This window comes from Phalacrocorax carbo, chromosome Z (assembly GCF_963921805.1).
Source record: "Phalacrocorax carbo chromosome Z, bPhaCar2.1, whole genome shotgun sequence".
NCBI lineage: Eukaryota > Metazoa > Chordata > Aves > Suliformes > Phalacrocoracidae > Phalacrocorax > Phalacrocorax carbo.
The window spans coordinates 1,328,587-1,352,031 of NC_087548.1; positions in this window are offsets into that span (position 1 = coordinate 1,328,587).

The following is a 23,445-nucleotide window of genomic DNA, read 5'->3' on the forward strand; positions in this document are numbered from 1 at the left end:
CAACACTTAAGGTTAATGAGAGACTGGGGGGAAAGGGAGGCTGATGCGCCTTGAGCTATTAACGCCAAAGAAATGCCCTGCTTTGAGGCTGATGCTGATGGAAACGGAGAAGGGGAGAAACAAATGAACAAAGCCCCGTATTCAGGCACGGGAAGGTGGCATCGTTTGGCACGCACAGGACGCCCCCGGCCAGGACCGAGGGTGACCAGGTTGCCAGACCGTTTTCCCTCTTTCCATTTGGCTCACCGTTATTTGAATGCAGCAAACGCAATTATTTTTAGTCTTCCAGCAACAGAATAAAGGGAAAGAGGGGCATGATGGAGGGTGCGTGTATTGACAAGCACTGCTAAATGGCTCTTTATTCATGAGCCTGGCTGCAGAAGTTTTCGTGCCCTACATTTCTCCCCCCGCCAGCCGGAACGGAGCGACCATGAAAAAATAAACCAGGCTGCGATTTTTTCCCCCCTTCTTCTTTTCTTTTTTCTTTTTTTAATTGCTTCGCTATACAGGCAAAACAGGTGCTGAAATGTGAAACCCTACTGAGGGATTTCCTCTGCAGAACAGCTTGGTGCTAGCACGGACCTAAAGTTAGATGTGCTCCCAGTGCTGCATGCTAAAGCGGCTGCCTCTCCTATGGAAAGGGGCTCCATACTGCTGACTGTCAACAAAATAGCACACTGTCACTTTAAGAAAAAATAAACTAAAATATGAACTACCAAAAACCCTGCCATTTCCAGCCTGGGCTTGATTAATGATTTTTCTATCTAATAAAAGGTTCACAAACCATCTGTTTTTCTCCCTAATGCCTTGCCCAAAGGTTTTTCGTTCCTATTTCAGGCTTGGGGCCAACTGACATTCCCCTCTTTTTTTTTTCCCAGCCTTGTAAACAAACCCTTCTCTCTTTTTAATCTTCCAGTGCTGTTTCCTACCCATCGTTATGCATATTCATTGCGAGTAAACATTTTTAGTGTCTACACTTAATCTCTTCCACTGGCAATTACTGTTCTATGCTGTTTTGTAATGCAGAAGGGCCAACGCTTTCCCTTCTAATAACAGCTGGGTCGCAGATGGGGCCTGCAGTCATTGTAGAAAATAAAAATTTACAAGATGCCAGTGGAATTTATTTCAGTTTTATGGAGTCACAGGAGGAACCTTTCTGTTATCCGCCTTCAGTGAAATCTGCAGGCACAAGGCAAGCTTTTGACATTTAATCAAAGGGGGGTTCAGGTAGGGTCTGGAACAACACGAGGAAGAAAGCAGGTGGATCGTATTAGGCAATGCCATGGTTAATTTATTTAGAAGTGATTGGCTTAGATGTGCGCAGCCAATATTTGACATCGTGTATATATCTTGTTTAGCATCCCGCTTCTAAATTGTTACCGCTGTCGAGGCGCTGAGCTGTCACTGCGGACCCAGCCAGGTGTTAGGGCTGGTTGCGGCGCGGAGGTACCGGTGGCGGCGATGGCAGGGAGGGCGCGGCGGCCGCCGCACGCCCGGCAGCCTCCCCGTCCCCCCCCGGCGCTCCTGCCGCGCTCCCCGCTACGGCAGCGGCTCCCCCGGCGCCTGCCCCCGGCTGCTGCGCGCGGGCGCCAGCCCTGAATTTGGCGAAGGCGTTTCACCTGAAATTTCCTGTAATTTGACCATATGAAAGTGGCTTTCCTTGGAATGTTTTTAAAATCTCGTGTTTAGGCGATAGGGGAGATCTCGCACAGGATTAGTCTCCCGTTACACGCCGGTCAGTCGTTCTGCAGCGCTCAAGAGCTAAATGCAAATATATAAATGAAAAATTAGTAGCTTTAAACTTGCCAGGCCACGCTCTGCTTTCACCAGCCCCGTAAAGCTGGGGAAAAATTGTGACCTCAGTGCCCTCGCTTGGGATTTACGCGGGGGAAAGCGACAGTCAGATCAGCTCGGCGCCACTGTAGGCGATGTCTGAGATGGAGGGGCTGGCAGCTGCCCGCATTGTTCAGGTCTGCCCGCCCGGGCAGAGGAGCGGCGCGGTGGGGATCGCCGTTTCCCAGCAGGAGAAACCATCTCAGGAAGAAACGTGGGACAGCCAGGGACCGCGGCACGGGGGTACGTGGGGTGCTGGCAGCTCCCATGTGGGCACGGCCGTGGCATGTCATGGCCACGGCACGGCCCCGGCATGGCGCGGGCGGGATGAGGCCCATGGCGTGGCCATGGCACGGCACAGCCGCGGCACGGCTCGCCTTCCCCCGCCCCCGTGCCCCACCGCGCCGCCACCGGTGCCGGCATTTCGCTGCTCCCAAGCCCGCACCCAAGGCAGGGTTTTCCCCCTGGGAAGGCAGAGCCGGGGCCGTCGGCTGCCTTCCGCAACCAGAGCGATTCCTGAAATTCCCTGGCGGGCAAATACGTGGATGCACATAATGAGATTAGGGGTTGAAGTAGTTTAGAGGAAACTCACAATAAATAAAGGACATGTTTCTACTTAGTGTGCATTGTATAGACAATTTTTCCAGGTTTTTTTAAGCAGTTGAATGGGAAGGAGATAAGTGGAAAGTCTCACATCCCTCTTTTTTTTCCCCTTCCCTTCTGTTACCGGCATCCAGAAACAGAAACTTATCGACTCACTTGAATTAATTAGGTTTCAGGTGGTGTGGTTTTTTATTATTAATGCATTTTCTTCATTTATAAACACAGGATTTTCAAGGCTCTCTACTAAGGGCAACAGATCTTTTCCTTTTCCTAAAGATTAATAATTTTTACTTCTCAGGGCATCCTGCATCGTGTAGAAGGAAAATACAACCTTCCTGAGGAGAAAAATGGGAGAAAAACCTTCAGTTCCTGCAAAGAGTTTATTCTTGCCTGAGAAATATTTCCCAGAGCTTGGATTTATGAAAAAAAAAAGAGCCCCCATTAAACGTGTGACTTAGTTAAAACTTTCCCTCCCCCTTCCATTTTTAAAAATATGATATTGCTATTTTTATATGCAAACTATGTTCAGAATATTGAATTTGGTACATTAAATACGAGAGATGAAGATCTTCGTAGCTTTTCATGAAGAGGATAAATTCTCACAACTAGAGCTCCCCGTCTATCATCCCCAGGCCCCTTTTCCCAACCTTTTTCTTCACTTACAAATTCAAAATCTGCAAATAAGCCACTGAGAAGTTTGCTAATCTCAGCGAAATGCTGTTTCTATCGCAAATATTAGTGAAGATTACTAGTCCTGAGTCACGGGCTGGTGGGTGGCTTGGCAGGAACCTCAGGGGTTATCCAGTTTGCAGATCCCAGCAGTTCAAACTGGATCTGGGTAACGCCAGCGGGAACGTGGCTTCCCGGCAGGTCCAGGGTACTGGGGAGCCATGGGAAAAGTGGGAACAGGGGAAGGAAGCGCTAATTGCTTTGAAAAGCCGACAAAGCCTGGACGAGCTTAGAAGGAAGAAGGGAAAATAAAGTGGGAGATTTCAGGTGCTGGAGAGGACCTGGGGACCCCCGCGACACCGTGGGTGCCGGGCTGGTGGGACGGCCCTGGGCCCCCCACTGACACCGTGGGGCTCCCGGGCAGCTCTGAGCGCCCCGAAACCTCGCACGCCCATCTCCACCCCCATCACATCGTCAGCATCCCGACCCCAGGGCCACCCGCGGCTCTCGGAGAGCAGAGGTGCCGTCCCGGGCTGGCTCCGCAGACGACCCGCAGCTGGAGCAGCGCCGCCTTACACCGCGCCGGAGTCCGGCCCCTGCCCCGAAAGCAAAGCCTTTTTTTTTTTTTTTCAGTTGTGCCATGCAGAGCGAAAGCCAGTAAAAAATAAACAACAGGCAGTCTTGATACATAACCTAAAATTATTTTTGCTCTGTTACTGCAGAAACAGCCAGAAGAGGGACCATAGATTAATTAGCATACTCTGAGCTGACATCACCAACGATGTTGCCGAGGATGCTTATAAACCCAAGCACTGGTCTGGGCATTTCAGCTCTGTTATTAACAAAAAGGAAGGGTAATCATTCCTGACAAATGAAAAGTAGCGTTGGTGGGAGAGGAGAGCAGGCTTCGGAAAGGAGCTGTGGAAAATGGAGTATTGCAGATCGCTCTACTCCGAACGGCTGGTGCAACCCATGAAATATTCAAGAGCCGATATGGGCTGCTTGGGGCTCCGTCTCTCTCCCCTTCCTTGTGGTTTATGGCACGGTCTCGGGCTCGCTCTCTGCCGCGCTGAACATTACTTGCCTTTGCAGCGAGAGCAGCGTGCGGTGTTCAGCGTCGTTTGCGATGATGAGAGGCTCCTCGGCTCCCCAACTTTTCCCTTGCTCTTCGTCGCAGGACTAACAGGTGGCTGCCCGCAGGAACCCGCTCCCTGCCCGCGCCTGCCCGCGCCGGACCCCGCGCCAGCCGGCGGGGACGGCGCAGCGGCGCGCTGGATGGCGGAGGTTTTGCGGCAGAGCGCACCAGCCTTCTCCCATCAGAAGCACCCCGCGGGCTTGCAGCCATCACTCCAGGCCATGAATTTCAGTTTAACTTTGCACAGCGTAGTCTTTAGGGTGGTGGAGTAGGGCCAAAATCACCGCTGTAGAAGGGCTGTAGGTAGGAAGAGGAGGCGGTGATGGTCCTTCGGGGGCTATAGGGAATGTCTGGGTCTCTGGGGCTGCAGCCGCGGCTCTGGGAGGACGACCCCACATGAGATCCCCTCGGCCACCTCTCTCAGCTCGTCTCACTGGTGCGTGCCCTCGGCAAAGACGAGGAATTGGCATTTTCTCATTATATTGGACTTTCGGCAATGAGAAGATGCCCAACGTACCGCAGAAACGCGGGAGCAGCCGCGCTGGGCCAGAGCAAAGGTCTGCCCGCGTTAACCTGCCTCCACTGCCCAACGCCCGGCCGGCCCAAGAGCCAGAGAAAGCAACCCCAGACCAGGCTGCAAAGTACATCACGAAATACAGATCAGAGAGGGGACGCTTTTCTACTGTATTCAAGGAAAAAGAACCTACCTTTAATTTTAAATAAACGGATTGGACCAAAGAGGTACTTGGCATGAATAATTCTCTTATTTTACTAATAAAAAAGAATGTACAAAGGAATAGGTCTTTGTTCAGCCACAGCTTCAGCCCGCCGCTTTCCTAAGGCCACTCTCTCCCATGTGATACCATGGACTTAAGGCCATGCCCGACAGTCCTTCAGTAGCATGCAGCTGGCTCCTCTTCCCCCCACACAGAGGGAAAGGGGGCTCGGACCCCCCGCCAGCCTGCTCCTTCCTTCGGGCTTCAGGGCAAAGGAGGAGGCTGGTGCATGCGGAAGGGAGCCCGGGGCTCAGGAGCTAGCTCAGCAGGACTTCTGGGGCTGCTTACCTGGCACTGAGGATCTAAGGCTCTTGAGTTTCTGGGTGTTGAAGAGGAGGCTGAGGAGGGAGAGGGACCAACCACTTTTAGCAGGAAGAAAGTCAGTGAATTGCTACTCGGGGACCCAAATGAATGAGTTCCCTGAGATCTGGGGCTGCAAACAATATCGTACATCTCAGCCTTCCTTGAAACTACACATTTCCTTCCACAAGGTACACCAGACTTCTCTTGACAGAACGTGCAGCATTAAAAGTTGTGGGATGTGTTTCCCAGGTACAAAACCCTGTAGCAAGAAGAATAAGAAGTCCCAGCATGGGACAACCGGTGGGTGCACAGTGAGGTTAGTGCTTTGCTCTGCCCTGAAGGACTCTACCCAGCATACAAGAAGGCAGTTCACTAGTCTGCAAAGAAATAAAATAATAGCAAACTGTTTGCTCAAAATGAGTATCTTAGGGGAAAGTGATGGTTTATACCTACGATATACAATTCTGAGAATGGGAAAATTAACTGTGCTTCATACTGGGCACGTAGGGCAGGGTCGAAGCTGCTCCAAGAAGAATCCTTTCAGGTTTTTTTGATGCTGGTTTCTTCTCGACCGTGCTGCTGCTGCACTGGGGGCTGTACACGACAGAAGAGCAGGTGATTGTGAAGATAGATGCTGCTCCTACCCCGCCGAAAGAGGCATTTGCAGGGAGCGCAGCCGCCCGCGCCACAGCTCCGAAAATGGCCAGGCTGTCGTAAACTCCCTGGAAGAGCGACAGAAACACTTTGACAGGTGGGTTAGCTCTCTTTTAGCTCAGGCTTTGTGCTCCCGTCTCAGGCAATGGTGCAAATATAGTTTATGCTATAAAAGATAAGGGTCATATGCATATAGAGTATCTGCATTACGGCTGGCACACCGCTTGCAGTTGTTTGTCACGGGCCGCTTGCCTGTTAAAAGTGACATTGAAAATATAAAAAGGGTAGCACATAAAACCCACAGCTAGTTTGGGCAGTTTGTCAAAGCTGGAAACATCTTAACAGAGCAGCAATGAGGCAACAACTTCCAAAGCATCAGGGGAAGCAGCTGGAGTTACTTATTCAGAAGAAATCTTCTGATAATGGTATATATATTAACGTTTTCTGAAACCAAAATGGGAAGTATCAAATGAAAACCCAAAGCCAGACCCAAAACGTCTATGCAAAATATGCGGCTCTGTTATCTTTATTATTTACAATATTGAGGACGGTTTCAGTGACGTGCAAATGAGATAAGCACAAGCCACGGAGTTCACTTTGGGTCCAAATCCCAGCATTGCTAAAAATCATTTTCTTAAAGGAGTTATTTTTTCCATTTTGTTGTGGTAAGGATAATTTCTGAGTTTGTTCATCAAACGGTACTTATCAATTTCTAAGATATCGGAGTTTGGCCTTATTTTTACCCTCATTTTTCATAATAACCCTGCTAATCTAAATTTTCTTGCAAAGCACCATAACCATCAACAGTGGTAGACAGCTACGCTGCCTAAAATCAGCCGAAATTATACTCACCCACTACTGAAATACAGGCAAGAAGCACGCAGATAATATCAAAAAGGAGATGAGAGCTCATAGTGTGGTACTGGTGGTTATCCAGAACTGCGGGGCTGTCAGGGAGTTTCCTGGGATTCATAAATTGCATCGCTCCTTCCAATAGTGATGACTATCACAATTTTTACCTACTGCCTACCAGTAGAAAACTGTCCGAGATTAGTGAAGTTGGAAATTGTTATCACACAAAGATTTTCTGTCGCCCGTGTCAGAGAAGACGCTCACAACAGGTACCTTGCGGAGAAGTCCCAGAGAAGAGTGCAGGGCCTGGGCTGGGCTCTGAAAGGAGCTACGTGCCCTCCGGAGGTCATCGGTTTAACCTCACGGTGGGCCAGTGCTCCCACGGCAGATGCTGAGGGGGAGGAAACGCTGCCAGCAACACCAGCACAGCCCCCGCCAGGAGAATCCTTTCTAGCGATGAGCGAAGCCAGACCGGTTCAGGCTGGTAATGACAGGTAATGAGTGCCGTGGGTGAATTCAGAGCAAATGTAGTAAATGACACCCACATTTTGCGAAGCTTCACAGCCTTCGGGGGCAAACCAAGTCCAAGAAGCTGCAAGAGCATTGGGAGAAGCACGACAGATTTAGTACTGAAGACCAAATGATGGCTATGTGCAACATCTCTTTGAAGGAGTTTCCCCAAAGCAAATATTTTTTAATTCCACAAATGTGTCGTCTTCAGTCTCAAACAACTCTGGGAGGAGAGTTAGATGTGAAATCCAGTCCAACAGAGCAACAAGGCCATAGACAAGCGGGAGGTAAAAAGCATGAAAGGAATGCAGCCCAAGGATGCGCAGGGTCCTGCTTGGAGCTAAAGAGTGGCCACAGACAACTGAGATTTGAGGTGAGTTAATCAAGACTTATGAGAAGAGATGTAGGAATCCTAGGTATTAGCAGATAGACAGAGAAGCACAAAGCAAAGGGCAAGGAGAGGTTTTTAAGTAACCGTGTCCTGGCATAGCAGAAACTGCAGAACAGGCAAGAGGCGACGGCAAAGAACAAACCCTCGTCCCAAGGAGCTGAAGGGCCCAGATGAGTGTGAGCTGGGGCAGACGCTCGGAGCACGCGGGCTGGATAATCGCCAACAGAGATTCCACCAGGAGCAAGGGAGGCTCCATGCTCCATGTGGTATCAAAACAAATACTTGCGCAAGAGGAAGAGAGAACTGAGGCATGTCAGCTAAGGGGAAAAGCAGCTTCCACTCCTTGATAGCCTTAGTTCATAGGACGTATTTGCTTACAAATGCATACAAATTCTGCTGTTGTGTGCGGAACAAGTGACTTGTAGCAGACATGCAAAGAAAAAAGAGATTTAGACACAAAAATGAGGCTGCTCAAGACCCGTGAGCCCTTAATCTTCTGTGCAGCAGAGACAGGGGCTGTTAGATGGCCGGGCTTCAAAATGCGGTGTCACAGGGCTTTGTGGGCAGTCAGCTACGGAGAGAAGCGCAGTAACAGCTCCGCCAGAGAAAACACTAATGTGCCGTGGCAATACAGAAGCGGCTTTAGTAGGCTGGAGATGTTTTATAGATGAAGGTAACCACCAGACCAGGACTCTCCTCTTTGGCTTGGAGTAGAGAGGGTCAGACTTTGGTACAGCCATATCTATGAAGTTCAACAACTCTTCAGGAGGGCTTCTTCAAAAGGCAGCCTCTGAAATGGGAGCAATCATATGAGTCTTGGCTATTACAGATGACCCTCTACATCCCAGGGAAAAAACTAGAATTTTATTGATCTATTTTAAATGCTTGGGAACATACCTATCACCTCGGGTATGTGTTTGGGAAGTGGAGGCAAGAGAAGAGAGTGTGATACAGAACTTTATTAATAAAGAGCAGTAATATGTGTAATTCCACGTGCACCGCACCGAGAAATTACTGCTCGCTACCTAAAATGTGTTCCTGAATAAAAAAAGAAAGAAAGAAGAGGAAAAGGAAGAAGAAGAAATTAAGATGAGGAAGAGGGAGAAGGAGAAGGAGAAGGAGAAGGAGAAGGAGAAGGAGAAGGAGAAGGAGAAGGAGAAGGAGAAGGAGAAGGAGGAGAAGGAGAAGGAGAAGGAGAAGGAGAAGGAGAAGGAGAAGGAGAAGAAGAAGAAGAAGAAGAAGAAGAAGAAGAAGAAGAAGAAGAAGAAGAAAGATGAACAACACTCAAGAGTGCAAAATCAGAAAATCAGGTTGACTCCTGGAGTTTCTTCTAAATAAATGTTAGAAATACTCAAAGAATGTTAAACCTGAAAATTATTAAATCAGCTGTATCTGTCCTGTACTTAGGGAGTTTTAGCAGTGAGTTCAGAAAAGCAAGCTAGTTTTGCTTTTTTTAATTTTACTTCTAGAAGTAATGTTAGAGAACAAGGTAACTCTTTGCAAAAATAGTACCTTTTTTCACTAGAAAAATTCTGGATTTTCTGCCTACCTATAACAACATTTTGTCTTTATGTGATATTTTCATGTAGTATGACCACGGGCCATGTATTAACATGCAGCACAATGTCAGCTGAAGCCTGGACTGTTTGTTTGCAGCCTTTCTTAAAAGCAAAGCTCATTTCTACCATTGGCTCCCACGTGGTTTCTGTTCTGCACCGTGTAAATCAGCGGCAAAGCTGCCGCGGCCTTTTCTGGAGCACCCACAAGCCCATAATGAAGCTCTCCATGAAATGGTGGTTATTCTCCTCACTTCATACAGCTCGGGAGAACAGTATTTGTATTTGGTTTGTGCAAAAAGGCCTCCTTTTGTACAATCAGCTGGACAACTTTGCATTTGGCACCGTCCAAGCTCATAAATAATAAATTCACGGCTCCAGAGCTGGAATACATGGTTTGGTGTATTCTACGCAGTAGTGTAAGAGCAATATCGAAGCAATCTGAAGAAAAAGCCAAATTTTAACCCACCCTAATCTCTAAGAACACTGCAGTGGTCCTTCAAATGAGCTGCTCCCCCAGGACCAACAGCTACAAGGGCGGTGCCTAGCTCGGACGTGCAGACGTGCAAGTAGGGCAAAACACCCCGTTGCCTGAACACCAGCTCGGAGCCTTACCCGAGCCAGCGCTGCCACTCGGGGACGAAGCAGGAGTGTCCCAGGCCTGTGCCGACCGCAGCAGGCAATGTCAGCAGGCTGCGCAAACAAGGAGCAAGCAAAGAAAATCTGGCTGTTGTAGCGTAGCTCCCCGCTATGCCATGTGTCTACCGGGTATAGCCACAAAAATCAAACATACCCCACTAACGCCTCTTTGATATGTAAAAACATAGCTGGCGCTGCTTCCAGTGCTTCCCATGTATCCATCAGTACAATCAAAAGTTGATGAAGCAATTTAATCTTTAATAAATAGCTTTCGTTAAATAGCAATCCATGTACCAACATTATTACGTTCATAGGCCGTGCTGTTTGTACAGCACGGCCGGACACGGGTGTAACTGCCGTTAGGACTATAAAACCTGACACACCATTTCCTTATATACAACAAATCTACAAGCTCTTATTCCGGGATGGGAGCCCAAACGCGTCTTTGTACCATCCTTTCACCACGCCTTGCGATGCAGCCCTTCTAAAGCTAGCACCTGAGAGCACACCTCTTCAAAATGGTTATTATTTATTATTTTTACGACGGTTACAAGCGCTCAGGATCCTCCTCATCGATACACGAAACACCCGCGCTGTTCCCAGTTACTTTACGTTACAACTTAGACAGGAACCAGTGTGTGCCTGATGACCTCTCCGGGCCCTTTCAGACTACTTTTTATCACTTGGCCCAAGCAGACGCGAAGTTTGGCAAGGCGAGGATCTGTGCGGGTCATTGCAGACCGTCACGGTAGGAGGCTGCTCTCTGCAATGAGATCATTAGAGAGTACGCGTCTTTATCTTCTATCCGCTTCACTTTTGCGCGTCCCCATCAAAAAACCCATTTTCAAAAGAGCTACAGAGAACGGTCAACACAGTAAAACAATTCATATGGTGGATGATGGGGATTTTTTTCCCCCATTCTGACACATTCACATGTTTGTTTTGCATTGGCCTGCCCATTAAATCAGCCAGTGCCTCTTGACATCTGCACTATATAGCCAGCCTTATGCTATTAACCGTCTCCGCTGCCACTACCGCTGCTGCAATATCCACACTCTCAGCCATGCAGTCATATAGATCTCGACTTTGTTCCTGGCACGACCTGTACTTTTAAAAGTAGCAGCAGTTCTCCGAGCGGCACCGAAGCCTAAAAAGAGCTGGCACGGGGCGTAAAGGGGCCCCAGAGCCCCCTTGCAGCAGCGCCGCCCCGCAGACATGGCCCGCTTCCTCACCCTTCGCTCTCGCTGCGACGGGCCACGCAAGCTGCCGGCCTTTTGTCGATGGTTTCTTTAAATATTATTTTGTGCTTTTGGCACGGGGATGGAAGCGTAGTAACCAGCTGGCACGGCCTCTCCCCTTTGATTGCAGCATTGATTGTGCACCACATGCCCTTCGCCTCCTCCTCCTCCTCAGTTTGCTCCATCACTGGAGCTGATTGCTGTGGCCACTCGTAGAGAAGGTTTGGCAGCTGCAAGACCCAGATGCCAATTTCTTTCGGCAGTGGCCTGTGGGTGTCAGCTTATCTCCCTGTTTGGCATTTCCTCTGGCAACGAAACCTGCTCTGTGTCAGTGTGTCGTCTGCAGAATGAGAAAGTTATCGCTGAAATATATCTGGAAGAGCCATGGAGGGGATGGAAGGAAAACTCTTTTGAAATTCGCGTGGGAGAAGGAAGAAGCAAGTCTTTCTTTGACCCAGGGCTTGTCCAAGCTGGCCCTACGACGGTCGCAGCAGGTAGCCGCGTACGTGGCTCGGACGGCACGTCGGGGAGAGGTGTCCCGGCCAGCGGGCTCAGCCTGCGCTCGCTCCTTGGTCGGAATCGCTCCTACGCGGGTCTTGCTCGGGTGCAGAGAGCCGGGTCGGGGCCGACGCCGCCCTGCCACCGGGAGGGTACTCGCAGCCCCCGTACACACGCCGCAGCCCGCCGCGCGGCTCTGGGCGCTCTCTGGGACAGCGCTGCTGGGGGATATTGCCGTCCGCGTAACAACGACACCGTTCCTTGTTACAAAGAAAAAGGTACTTGACCGTTTCTCGGGAAAAGACACATTCAGAGTAAGGTGGCTTCCCAAACAAACTTGCCTACCACAATAAATTAAAAAAATATTGCAGGACTGGTTTTGTATTTTCACAATAATTTTCCTCTCTATATTTGAAATTTACTTTTTTTAGTGACACATTTTTCACGTCACATTCATCCAAAATATCAGTTACTAAGAAGGGAGTGTAACTGGATTTTATTTTGCATATAAATCCTTAAAAAAGCCTAATACCCTACAAAACAATAAAAAAGCTACATGGGATTAATGTTAAACACACTGTTTCTTCAAATAATATCTTAAAGTACATTTCTCAGTTAGTTAAGTCCTACGCAAGGATCTTTGCTGTCTTTGAGCTGGTAATACCGCTTGTCAGAGAAGGAAGTCATAAATGGAAACCTGATTATTTCCCCAATGAAACCGAGGGGGTTTGCTGCCAACTTCAGTAACAAAAACTGAGGCCCTTAACCGTTTGCTCAGATCATTTGTGAATGATTACTTGTGCCTCTTCTACAGTTAAAATAACGAGCGGGTTGCGATCTGCAGCAATTAAAAATTCTGCTTTTCTCCAGCTCAGCCTTAAGACTGTATTTGAGATATTCACGAATGCCCAATTCATGTTGCTTTTCCACGTTTCAACCCCTGCACAAACCCTTACGCCACATCCCGATGTGGACGGGCGGGTGATGGCACGGCATCCCGAGGCCGGCAGATCCACCCCTCCCGTCCCCGAAACACTCAGCTTTATACCGAGGAGTTGGATTGAAGCCATAATATTTAAACTCCATTATAACCTTTTGTTGATGTGTGCAAAATGGGTATAAATCAGCTTTGGTCTTGCCTTTCGTGGGTGTAAGTAACCACAAGCACTGCGCTGCAAGGAGGGGAGAGTCAGGCTCGTGGTGACGAAGCTGCAGGGCAACGGTCTTGCACAATTCAGCCGTGGCTGGGAGCGAAAAAGCCCTGGGAGTTTTATTTCTGGTGCTCTGATCTAACCACCACTGACCGCTTTCACCAACTGTATAACCTGGGCTGGAGTAGGTCAGGTCCTTCGGAGCCCGCAGAGCTACGTCACACTAGCATCTAATCCATTCATCGTGCTTACTATAAAACAACGCTTTGAATTTTATTTTGTTGTCTTATCTTTACCTCTTAACATTTAAAGAGGCGTGGAATGCAGCTCATAACTTCCACTTGCTAAACAAAAGTCCTCCCCGCGATGTCACAGCTGCCAGGGACCATCTCTCCATTCTGGGTACAAGCACTGCCGAGCACAACTCAGGGGTGAAAAACTTAGGGCACTCAAATAAGTAACACCAGCGCATCACGGCACTCCAGCAGAGGAGCACAAGCGGCCGCCCATCTTACTGGCACCACAGTCCTGCCTGCAGAGGGGACAGCAGGACATCAGGAGGCAGGGGAGAGAACGGCCTCCCCGTTGCTCGGTGGTCCGAAGTGAACGTGGGTTAGACAGGCTGCCGAAGATAAACCCATAAACAACATCATTAATCTGCTTTAGGTGAAAAGAGGAGAGCAATAAATGCTCCAGGAGCTACGACAGTAGAGAGCATGTGAGCACCAGGAAGAAAAAAGACATCACTTAAAGACTATAAAGACATTCTTCGGCAATACCAGACAAATAGATACTGCTACGACTAATGAACTGCCTCCCTGGAAAGCTGCCTTCCCACAAAGCTAATGACTGGGAACCTTCCCACATCCTTGACACAGGCACGAATCCTCTGCTGCATCAAAGGGACGTTTATGGGCAGCAGCCTCAGAGAACCCCAGGGAGACCCTTCCTCCTCCACAACCAGGCTGCCCTGGCCCTGGCCCGTCCTGCCAGGCTCGGGGATGCTGTGGCGAATCCCCCGGCGCTGGGGTCCGGGGGCTGGGGCTGGGCAGGGGGAATCTCACCAGCTGCTACTGCAGGAGGAGGAAAAGCGGGTCCCATCACTGGGTGAGGGGTCTCAGAAGGGCTGGAGAAGGGCTTCAACAGCATCTCCCACATTCACACACTTCCCCCATGCCTCTCTCAAGCACACAAACATGCACAAACGCCCATATTTAATACTTCGAATTCTATGTATATACACACATATGCTGTTATTTTTGTAACGTTTGGTATAGATTGTTGAGTGTAACAGCTCCCAACTAGAAATATTTTACCTATGGTGAGAGAGTATAAACCTAGTTTAAAATGTCATTTTCCTAAATAGGGTCGTGAAATAACCGCATGGCTTTAAAATATAGTTTCTAACTCTTAATTAACCTTGGAGTACTCCAGGAAAGGACAGAGTTTCTTCATTTCTCCTCCGTGACTGGGACCGTGCCTGGGAACACAAGCCTCGCCACCAGTTTTAGCACAGGCGTAGGCAGGTCCTCGCCGAGGAGATGTCGTGGTGACCACAGCGAAGGCAGGGAGAAGTTTTCAGCGAGTCTGAAAAAGGCAGGAGAGAGATTACACACGCTGCCTGTGTCTTTGTCTTGTCACTCCAGCCCACTGCTCTGGAAGGGAGCGCGGCGTCAAGCACAATGACAGACGCTGGGGAGCCATCCAGCACCCAACGCCTCCCCGGAGCCGCATGCTGCCGCTGCTGAATGCCAGCCCGGAGATGCCGGGGTAGCGTGGAACGGGCCCAGCATCCCCGAGTTTCGCATCCTCTCCTCTGCTCCGCAGGCTGCACCGCTAAGGGACTCGCTGCTCGGGAGAGGGAATGTAGGAAACCAGGAGCATGGGGTGGGGGGGCACTGCCGCCTGGGCCGATGAAACTAGGATTGCCCTTTTTTCCCAGCTAATAGAATACAGCGTCCTTTATCATCCAAGCATTAATGCAGGAATTCCTTGAATACCGTGGGATTGAAAGTGCAGCACAGGTCAGTAAGGTGGTGGTGGGGGAAGCACGAGGTTCGGGTCTGCGCCCCTTGCAGCCTGCCGCTCATCTTCCGCGTCGCCTCTGCCATTTCTCCTTCACTGTGTCTTGATTAATAATGGTTATTATTAAGGGTTTGTCCAGCTGTATGATCCATAGAGGAGAACGCTGCCTGCTTGGGCAGAAAGCAGAGCCATAAAGTCAGCCACAAAGAAAACTACAGTTAGACTGAGCTAGGGCTGGGGCAGGACTCCAGAAACGGAGCGTTTTGCGGGGTCAGAGAATTGTGATATCCCTGAGAATTAAGGCATTCAGCTGTGTTTCAGGCTTAAATTCCCAATGGTCACTTGCAAGTGAATCTCAGTGCCTCAACAGGCTTTTAGGAATTTCCAAGGATTAGGTTTAATCAGTGATCTGAAGTAATTTAATATATTTCCAGTGCTCTCTTCCTTAATACTTAATGACTGATGATTAGGTTTGTGTATCAGATCTGAAATCTGCAAGTTATGTGGCAATTAATGTTTGAAGTACTCTGTAACTTCAAATATAATGATCATATTTGCAAAGTAATTACAGAATATATGTGCCTAATAAATAATAACACTTAGCACTTACACAGCACTATTCACCTGAGGAGCTCTAAAGGAAAGAATTCCAAAATTAATACACGCAATTCAAACGCGAACCAGGTTTTCAGCGACACCTCAGGAGAAATGATGGAGGGGTTCCTGCGTAGCCAAAGCGCCACGCGTGCCGTGGTGCTGATTCAGTACCACGAGATGCACGTAAAGCACGTGCCCAACGGCTCTCGCTCCGTTTTAGCAGGGAAACGGAGGGCGCAGCTCCAAGACCAGTTGTTAGGTGCAAGGGCAGCACTGGGAGCTGCTGCCTGTTCACCGTGCGCCCACCCCTCTGCTAGAGCCCATCGCCCTTCCAGCTGCGCCTGGACAGGGGTGCACGCGGGCAACCCATCAGTGAGGCGCCCGCAGGGCCAGATTTAAAAACAAAACAACCCTGCAAACAACAAAAAAGTACTTTTTAAACACTCAGACCCCTCAACAGGTCGACTCCAATGCACTGCAGCGAGCAGGGAAAGATGGCAGGTGGAAGGAGGAGGCGTGGGACGCGGCTGATGCCAGGGATGCAGCGTGGAGCTGGCCCTTCCCTGGGCACCGGGTCTGTCCTCTCCCAGAGCTCTGCTCCGGGAGCTGCCGCCCGCCCGCAAGCAACCCAGCCATACTCAACAACAACAGGCAGGTGAAATCCCAACTCATAGAGGCAACAAGACTTTGCTTTTGAAAATAAATATTTAAGCACCCAGTCCCTAATTCGAACCAGGCAAAGCATAAACAAGCTTCACGCACAGAGGCAGATGTACACGTAACTCAATGTACATTATTCAGAAGAGCGAGACTATAAAAAAGAGTCAACGATCAGCCAAGAGACCCTCTGTAAGCAATCGTTTTGGTGCAGCAGCTTCCGGCAGACCAAGCTCCTGGGTGGCCACGTGCCGTGCCGGAGGAGCGGGGCTGCTCCGGACCCCCCACGCCAACGCCCGTCTGCCCTCATCTTCTGGCTCTGCAGGAGGTTTCGGCTTCGTCCTTCCCCCTCCTGCCCTTATCAGCAGACGAGTGAGCTAGGAGAAAGGGAGTGATGTAATGCGGCAGGGTCCAGCCTCGCTCATTTCCATTACATGAACTTCCTCTCTGCTAATTCCTGGTTGACCTTGAAGTTTAATTACAGGCTAAAAAGAACAGTTACGTAACGGAGGCAGCAAACCTAAATAAAACAAAAACAGAAGGGCCATATGCCACATAGCCCAGAAAAATCTAGAATCAAATTACAGTCTTTGAATTATTTACAATATTTCTTCTTGCCAAATCTAAGCAAATATTCCACTTGCTTTAACTTCACTTTAAGAGCTTTAACTGTTTACTGTAAACCCAAGCATACAATAGCTCTTTCACCAAACACTTAACTGCACGTTTCACATTAATAAATATTACAAGGGTATTTTATTGTAAAAAAGGCTAGATGTAGTTTTCACAAGTCTTCTAGCTGCTATACTGAAAATGAGTCTGAACAAGGCATTTCCTCTCAGGCCATGTAGTCTAGCAGCATTCGAGCTACTGAGTAAATATAGCAAAGCTAATATTATTATTATTATTTTAATAGCGGTTTCCCACCACAGATTGAAATGGAAAAATGAACAAGGAACCGTTTCACTGTAATGAATTGTGTTTGCTCAGATTTATTCATTGTAACATGATTATAAAATACTATATACTCCTCAGTGTCACCGTTCAGCCTCTCAGATTAGGCAATTGTCTGAACATGCCTATCCTTATTTTCAGCAGGGAGCAGTACACGCTTTGTGCAATAAATGAGCTTCCACCACAATGGGTCTTCCCATCGTTAGGCATTTAAATTAAAGATTTAGATGACAGGACACGGATTTAGTAACTACATTTGGAAAACGGTGACCACTGTCTTAGTTTCCTTATCTGGAAAACCAGGGAACTACTTGTATGCCTGCACGGTAGGAACCTCCTGAGGGTTGTTGACATTTGAATGGCACCGCGAAGAAGTAAAGAAGTGATGTGATTAATCACTGTGTAAGCTCCGTGCTTTACAGCTAGGTGAGATGAGAATATCCCTGCCTTGACAAGTCGTGTTCTTGAAAGACAATGTGAAGAAAAAAAAAGAACGAGGAGGGTTGCAGGGATAAAAAGGAAAGGGGAAAGAGAAGATGTAACAGATTCAACTGGTGGCTTCCAGCTCCACATTCCCCCCGCCCACACACGCCACCGCCACCCATTGCCTCCTCAGTTGGTTTTGCATCCCTTTTGATTGTATTACACTGGAAGTGACATGCATGGAAGCAGATAAAAAAAAAAAAACAAACAACAAACAACAAACCAACAACACCCCCCCTCCATCCAACCCGGATTAACATTTTTAAAACTCAACTCATTTCTCTGGTCCTCTTTACATAAAGAATTCAAGCGCCCAAAAGAGGTCGTGGAATCCTTTACCTGCAAAAAGATTTTGCTTCTTCAAAATTATTTTGTTCCACAGGTGCAAAACAAGGCTGCTGAAGAGGGGCCGGGGCTCCAAAGTGCCGACCTTGGAGTCTGCCACGCACCAAACCCCGCTTCCAGCTCGCCTGCTGGAGACAGCTCTCCGCACCGTGCAGCGAGGCTGCCCCGCTGCCGGGGGGCTCCAGCCCCCCCTGCACCCCAGGGCGGCTGCCCTGCTGCGGGCTGGTGGGCTCGCCTGGGGGGAGCTGTGGCAGGGGTGTCTTCACACTCCCGTTGAAGCTCTCTCGCTCTGCTGGGAACACAGAAGCTTCCCTGGACCAGAGGAAGAGAGGAAGAGCGAGGCTGTGCTGTGGCCTTCAGCCACGTCGCAGAGGGCGGCCCAGCCTCTGGCCCACAGACCGTGCGCGCATTTTCCATAAATACCTGGTATTTCCTTTATTATGCGTGTCACACAAGTATAGCCGCAGAATGAAAACAGGAGATGCCATTGCTGCAGGACCTGAAAGACATTGTCTTCTCCTAGGTCAGTCTGATCACGAGCTGACACCACGCTCTTGCTTCTTCGCTCTCCCCGGCGTTGTTTCCCCCTGAATCTTCCTGTGACCGCCTGGGTGTCTGTCCCATGCAGGGAGGAACAGGTCTCCCAGTCGGAGACAGCAATCAGCGCTGAGGTTCTTGGCGATATGCCTTTTCGAGGGAAGAATTATGACTATCCACCAAGGAAATCTGAGGATCAGTTAACTTCGGAGTGACAGAGCTCTTACGGTATTTATCTGGTTAATTTTGCAACCTCCACCAACCTCTGCACGTAAAGCACACGGATATATACACAGGCTATTCAGAAAGTCCATCCGTTTTATGCCTGGCCACCACTCTGGCTCTCTAGTGACGTGAAACCCAAACTTTTACTGTCTTTGCAGTTGGCAGAAGACTGTTTCCTCCTGCACCTCCATACTCCCGGTAGGTATGCATCCACTGCTCCCAAAATAAACTTCGCTTGAATCTAACTTGAGACAGGAATTGACAGCATGAATCATGCTGGTGCAAACGTCATCTCAGTAATTGGAACATGGATATATGCCTGTGGAAATTATAAAAGTAGCAAATAACTGGATTACAGAACTAAGGAGAGGAAACCTGGCTCTGCCAAATCAAAGAAAGCTTTACTTGGCCTTCGGTAATGTCAAGAGCTAGTCTCATTGCCACTCATTACAGCTGACAGTGTATTCTGCTTACTTCACCCGTCTGCAGATGGGATTCATTGCACCTAACTTTAGTCATATAGGAGTTAGGCATCTGGTCTGAGCCACTCTTCTCAGCTCCTCTTGCTGGAAATGGTGAGTACCTCAAGAAGAAGGGGATTCAGCGCATCTATTTTCAGGAGCAGTCTTAGGGCAGGACAAATTGCCTCTCAGGAGTCCAGTCTCTCTCCATTAATTATAGAGGGAACCTTGATTTTCTGAGACTAAACCAACTAACTTTCACAAAGCCAATGACAGCTGTGATAAATCTGACCGCACGGGATTGTACAAAGATTTTAACTTTTACCCCCATTTCAGTTATCTCCAAATACCTGTCATTCTTTTCAAACTGTGATCAATATTTCGTGTCAAGAAATATTACTGAACTGGTGATTCTTTCTTTTACGGACACGTTATGGGAGATAGGCCTTTGTTGCAATGCCTTGGAGCACCTCACATAATATTCCCATAAATATAGAATGAGTTGAATTATCCATACTGTATCCACATTTCTCTTCACCACGACACGCCAAATTCGTCTCTTCTCTTAGATCACAATTCAGGTAAGTACAAGCAAGTCAGGAAGATGTTTATTTCATTTTTAATGACTCGGAGATGTCTTGAGGTCTTTCTGGTTATTTGAAAGACAGTATTTCTCAACTGCTTTATTTTATTCATTAAGCTAAGCTACTTGACTTCCTTCTGTGCTCCTTGAAGTGCTCAAGAGAGTCTGAAGAATTTAAAAATGAGGTTCCCTCCAGACAGTATGTCCTCATATATGTTTTTACAATCAGAAAAAAAAACCCCACTGAGTTTTCAGAACCATGTGGGAAGCAAAGCAACCTTGAAGCAGATTCCTCATGCTTACGGGATGCAGGTACTTGTTGTTCTATATTTTCTGGCATCCAAGAGCAATTCCTCAGCCGTTTTGACCAGGCAGACCCCTCTCCACTGTCAGAATCTTTTGCCTGACCGCTGTAGGTTGGGCTTGTCTCATTGCCAGCTGGGGCTGTTCTGCACTTGAGCCCATCAGTGGCCAGGACTTTCCCACTTCCGCTGGCTCAAGATTGAGGATGAAAGATGTTGTTCTGGCTGATCCCATGTGTTTTGACCTCAGTCGACTTCTCTTGTCCAGGAAAAGAGAGCACACAACTCCTTTTCTATCCTATTTCAGAACAGGAAGATCAGCAAGGAAATCCTTCTGCCACTTTTGTGCCTTCAGCTTCCTCCAGCTGAGCTTCTTCAGACCAAGGAGTCTCACCTTGAATCTCAGTTCTCTCCTCTGAGGCAAGCTGGTGCTGCCCATACCAGTACATCCCATATAGTGAGGTGGTCAGCAGGATATATACATATTTGCAATATAATCTGAGTAATGGCTTATCCTTGAGAGCCGATCCTGAAGTAGAAGTCTTTCAAAGATGAAGCTGAGGTTTAGCTTTGCGCTCGGTGAGAAGGAACTAGGGGAAGGGCTCTTTGTTTGTTTAGATAGGAAAACTGGACATTGGAAAATATCAGGAAAATCAAGACAACGTATCCTTTTTTATCCCTCAGTAAGCTGAGTCTGAGTCTGCATCTGAAACACGTGGAAGAGAAAGCCACATATGAAGCCTTTATTTGATGAAGAACTGTTTCACTCAGGAAAGTTGATACAACCTCTACAGACACCCTTTGGTACAAATAGAGATAAACCAGGAAGACACTTGACAGAGGAGCAGCTTGTGGCTTATGAAATCAGCCAAGCTGGCTATGATGAGCCAGATCCAGAACACAGATGAAATTTGCTTAAGTGGATCTTTATGAAAATGATAACTTTTCAGTCTTGGGAAAATTCCCAGAGAAGGGGGAACACTGCTAGCACGGACACAATGTCAGCTCGTTCAGGTATCAGCAAGGTGGGAACAGACACCTTCTCCTGACCAAACCCCTTTGCACATCTCGGGAAAGCATCAAAAAAATGACGATGGCTACCGAGCCGGGTTTAGCTCCAGCCTGCAACATCTGAAAGCAGTGCTAGCTCTCCCCTTCCCCCTTCTTGAGTCTTTCACCTACTTGGCTGCGTACCAGAAAGAGCCCGAACAAAAGTGAGAGACCCTGAAGCTTGAAGCCACTCTATAGTTAGAAGTGGTGCTAAGATTAGAGAGCGAGAAGTGTGAGATAGCTGAAAGCCTGTGAATCGTGCTAAGGATAGAAAGTTAGAAGTAGGAGGCAGCCAAACTCGATACTGAGAAATCAGAAGTTGAGCACTAAAGTTGGATGAGATTTATGGGTAGAGAACATAGCCTCTTCCTGCTCTGGAGGCAAGGTAGTGCCTAGCAGCCAAGGATGTTCTGCGAAGCCACGCTGTTCGGATCTGATAGCCTGCTTCCTAAAATAGGGATTATATCACATCTTTTGATAGAATGCGCTATGCACGTAAAGTACCAGAAGACCAGAAAATATGCTTTTCTTGCCCGTAGCTCCCAGGGAAAGTCCTGTCTCCTTTCGGCGCTCTAGACAGAGCCGGCAGCCAGCCAGGTTACCGTGCATTCAGAGATGCTCCGACTTACTGCAGTGCTTCCACAGCCAAGAGATTTGCATTGCATAGATCTGCCTCTAGACACAGGCGAAGCAGCGAACTAATGAAAAGGAAGGGGTGAATGACAGTGCCTCTATTGCTGTTGCCTCTTTCAAGCAGCAAGGAGTGAACACCGCGAGTTGGCCTTAGCCTTTAAACCCAGTTAAAATATGTCATCAGCCACTGCGAGCCCTCCAACCTCTTTCAAGGTACATCTCCGCAGCATCTGAAGCACGGTGAATCACGCCATTGGAAAATGAATCCAAACGCCTTCCTAATCATATTAAAAGCAAGCACCATAGCCTGGGAAATGACAGATCAGCTGTGATGAAAAGCCAGGGATCTCTTGGATCTCCCTAAGACTCAGTATTGTTGCTCAGTATATCGAACGGTCTGTAACCATTTAAAATCCACCACAAATTTTCGCAACAGAAAGTGGGGTAGAACCAAGAGCTCAAAAATTAATTCTTAGCAAAATAAAAAGAATAAAATGCTTGAGAGGTGAGAGATTTTTTGCTGCCTGCTAAAAATCAAAGCCTGTCAGTCAAGTACAGCAGGTCAGAGATAACTTGGCAGAGCAGATCAGCGAGGAGAGGAAAGGCACGTTGGAGCTGGCATCACAGGCAAACCTAGCAGCCTCCAGTGGTGACCGTAATTAAGAAAGACAGGTGGGAGCGAAGCTCTGTGTGGATGAGAGAAGGCTCCGCGCCACAACCGCGCTCAGCCTCGACGGACTGGATATCTTAAGCAGGCAAAATATCTCCACGTGCTGGCTGTATCCGAGGGGCGCTGGCAAACCTCTGCTGGATGCGCCTTCTCAGCAGAAATCTGCATTCAGCGCAAACGCAGGGCGCTCGTGGTTAGGCCACACTTTTTAAACTGAACAATGCAGCAGCTTTTCAGATCATGGTCAATTAAGTGTTGGCAAGATTGCATCACTTCATCCAAGCTGCGGATGGCCACGATCAGCAGCAGCTGAAAAGTAGCCAAGAAACATGTGGATTTGTGTTGTAAAGGCTAGAAGAGGCGATTTTAACCATTAAAGTGCAAAAATGTAAAACTGGAGCAATCAGGATTACAGAGACTGTGAGACTGGAAGGGTGAGTGGTAGTAGGAAAAGGAAAAGGAGAACCCTCTGCAGAATTTTAAAGGGGAAGACCCTTCCTTGCCCAGCGGTCTTTCCACAGCTCGTAAGACAGGCTTGGCTACGAAAAGATTTGCAAATTATTATGTGAGTTATGCAGAAAATTCCAGTGCCTTGCTCCTCCTTTTATTGGGCTCCACTGAAGGTGTAAACCCACCGAGTAATTCTGCTAAAGGCTTGTGACTCAGACCGGAGCTGGTAGGAGAAGCCTTGTTGGCAAGGTCTGTCCTTGCTAGCTGAAATTTTAACAAGATGTTTAAATTGTTGACTGAGGCTCCAGACACCGGATTAGGAAGCGTGCTTTGGCAGGTGGGAGAAAGCGACGGAAAACTGCCTTTGCTTTTCTAAAAAATGAAAAATCTGAACTTCATGTGAACAAATGCATTCAAATGAGTCATAGCATTGGGGGAACAGTCAAGTGAAATATTAGTCCTGAAAGCTCTTTCCTCTCTCGGCCGGCTTCATCGGGTGACCGGGATATGCCACAAGGACCCAGCGCTCTAGCACACACTCTATACTCATCACGGGCACGGGGCACGGAGCAGATTCACTGCACATTGTGACTGCCCTGTGCTTGTTCCTCCAAGAGAGGACACGAGCCAGTCCTTGATGCTCCCTTTCTTAGGCAGAACGTACC